The sequence below is a fragment of the Canis lupus genome, chromosome 26 (assembly GCF_011100685.1).
Source record: "Canis lupus familiaris isolate Mischka breed German Shepherd chromosome 26, alternate assembly UU_Cfam_GSD_1.0, whole genome shotgun sequence".
NCBI lineage: Eukaryota > Metazoa > Chordata > Mammalia > Carnivora > Canidae > Canis > Canis lupus.
The window spans coordinates 17,235,140-17,238,690 of NC_049247.1; positions in this window are offsets into that span (position 1 = coordinate 17,235,140).

Below are 3,551 nucleotides of genomic sequence, written 5' to 3' on the forward strand. Positions count from 1 at the left end.
TAGTGCTTATGTTCCATGGATATATTACCAGAAGAGCACTATGCAATGGGTTATTGGTAGTGTAATGTCATATATATATATATATATATTTTAGTGTAAGAGCTGGTTATATGGGTGTGTTCATTTTGTTACAAATCACTGAGCTTATATACCTAAAAGGTATGGCAGGATATGAGTTGATAAATAATGATAAATGTAATTAAAAAATATTTTGGCATACTTTAGAAGTTGAATCAACTTGTGAGAAAACTTCATTTACATATATTTGTAAAATATAAGTTACAACTTAACAATGCTTATTGGGAATAAAATTGTTGCTCTATGCATATTCAAATAATGTGTTTCATAAAAAATTTCTTCCATTATCAAGAGTCTGGTTGGAATTTCCCCTTGTTTCTATGTGACACTTGTCTTTAACGACCATATATTGAGCATCTCAAAAAATGTAATCAAGGCATACATCTTATAATGCCCAGAGGTGGTTCCTTCCTATAGTCCTTAAAATTTTTTTTCAAGATACCTTTCAATAATGCTACATCACCAAACCAACAAGTTTACTTGATCATCTTTGTGTTTCTTAAGATATAATTTACCCAAAAATAGAAATTATATAACACAAATATCCATGTTATCTGCATTTTATATACCAGTTACAAGCTAAATCTTTATTATGCCTACTATTAAAGAAGAGATAAACTAAAAATTATCTTACTAAAATAACACAAATGAAATTGTTTATTTACATTCTGTACTAATCAATTATAAGTGGAACCCAGATTCACATTTTTAACAAATGTTATTGCATACATGAACCAAGGAAATTGACAAATTAATAGGGCCCATAAGATCACCTTAGAAGTCACTGATTACTTCTTATCATTTCTATTTCCATAGTTACATATTTTACCTTCACCTTTCTAAAAGCTCCAATATCGAGCTTTCATAGAGGAATCCAATTTTGATAAATCTTGACAGGTGATAAAGTAAGTTTTCCTTTCAATAACTCATCAGCTCTATTCATTGCCATCAAATGGACCTCACTACAAAAATTTTTAATATATAAAATTGTCATTCATGTCCAAAGAACTTTTTTTCAGTGGTATAAATCTTACCATTCTGAACAACACCTCCAAATTCACTTAGAAACTATCAAAGACTGTTTCAAATAACTCTATTATTATAATCCACCCAAGAACATGAACATTTGATAGAAAACATCACACAGTTTCTTCAACATTTATGTAAAAGTATGGTAAAGTATCAAGGGAACTGTGCAAATTACCTTTATATTTATTGGATATAATCAAGCAAGGATAGTAAAGGGGAAAAAACTCTAAAATTGACCGTATTAATTATAATCTTACCATAAGCTCACAGGTTAGGAATTCAGAGAAAAAGTTCACCACGCTGAGACCTAGAAAAGCATAAACAAAAATATTTTCTGTCACTACTGGCATCGCATTTTAATTCAAGAATCACAAAATGTCAAATAGTGATTCAATATTATAGAAAAATCTTCATTGTACGAGTAATTATCATACACATAATTTGACAAACAATTTTGACTACAACATTCCTCTGAAATAACGTTATCATTACTCAGCTCACATCAAACTATTGTGATTTAAGATTAATTACTCCAAGTTGAACTCTTTAAAGCAGTGATGACAAACAAGTAGAGAATTTTTATTGTCTCCTTTGTTTCTTGTGGAGAAACATTTAACAGTTTCAAATATATGCACACCCATATGCACACGCACATGCTACAAGTGGGTGTGCACGCACGCATATGCAAACGTGGTTATCATACTACAATCTTATATTTATCTTTGTCTTATCTGTTTAAATCAATGGAGCATATATAACTTTCCATCGATATAAATATTATCTATCATGATTTTAAAGGCTGTATAATACTCCATAGTTTGTTATACACCTTAAATTAAGATATTTGATCTAATAATAATACAATATGATATTGGTTAATATTACCATCTTTAAATTGTGCCATTTAGTTAGCATCATATGTGATCATATTTAATAGTTAGCTTTGCAAGTTTTAATATTTTGATGCAGTGGTAACTAATTAACACATATTTATTAAGCCCTTGAATTTGTTTACTTTTAGGTAGATTCTTCTCTATATGAACAAAAGAATAAACTGAAGATTTAATCTTTCACATCAGTGAAGACATTAGTAACCTTTGTAAACCCTTTTGAAAACTATGAATCACTGGTATATAGGCAGGTGCTCCACTGTGTAATGTATTACAATTTAAATTAATAGAAAAGACAAACCATAATAGATTGAAACTATTATGTCAATGCCTTAATGAGTGGTGTTGTTTTTAAGGATATGTTTTTCTCAAAGGTCTGTGTATCAAATTATTCTGTTTTCTAATATAATTGAAAGAAACGTTATGTTAACGTAGCTTATCTGCCAAAGAAATGATATTTAACTCTTAGGAGGAATTATCACATGTAAAAGTGATTCTGGTACTAAAAGAACCACTTGAGGAGTGAAATAAAATGTTTCTAATATCCTTCTGGTGAAATGTTAGTGGAGGGCAAAATATTACGATCTCTGAGAGTTGAATGTTCACATTAAAATTTATTATTCTTGGGATCCCTGGGTGGCGCAGCGGTTTGGCGCCTGCCTTTGGCCCAGGGCGCGATCCTGGAGACCCGGATCGAATCCCACGTCGGGCTCCCGGTGCATGGAGCCTGCTTCTCCCTCTGCCTGTGTCTCTCTGTGTGACTATCATAAGTAAATAAAAAAATTAAAAAAAAATTTTTTTAATTTATTATTCTTATTCTGCCCATTGAAATCCGTGTGTGGAGTAAAATCTTCAACAATTAATGCTCAGATCTTCTTGGTCAAAGTCCCTGAGCTAACTTCACTGCTTTCTGAGTCTTTGATTCTCAATCCATTGTATTTCACTCCAGTTATTGGTCACTAGTCCAGGTCTCCTTGTTCCTGAGTTGGTAGATACTGTTCCTTAGACTTTCACAGATTTCTCTCCTGTGCATTGTTTTTACAAATTCCAGTGCACATGGATTAACCTTGTGGACCTGCTATTTATTCTCTATTGTGTTCTGCTTTTATTTTCCCTGCAGGAACCAGGATTGAGAAATTGACTTCAAAAGATCTACTTCATGCTAATGCTCGCTAAAGAAGAAGCCCTCCTCAAGAATCTACTGTGATCTAAATACTTCTACTTCAATAAGTCAATCAAGAAATTATATATGATCTGGTCCCTCCTTTCTTATCAAGAGATGCATCAAAATAAATTTGGGGTAGATGTTAAAGGGTTAAGTGTTAGAACCTACATTTGGCTGAAGCAAAGTATCATCATTGTAGAATGAACTCCTTAGATACATATTTAAAATTTTTTCATTGTTATTATCATTTTATTATTAAAGATTTAAAGTCAAGATTTAAGGTTTGACATTTTAAAGTAGGAACAATAATTTCTTGTGGCACTATCAGATGCTAGATTGCTCCAACAGACACTATGTTGCATATTTGCAATATTAAATTAAATATTGAC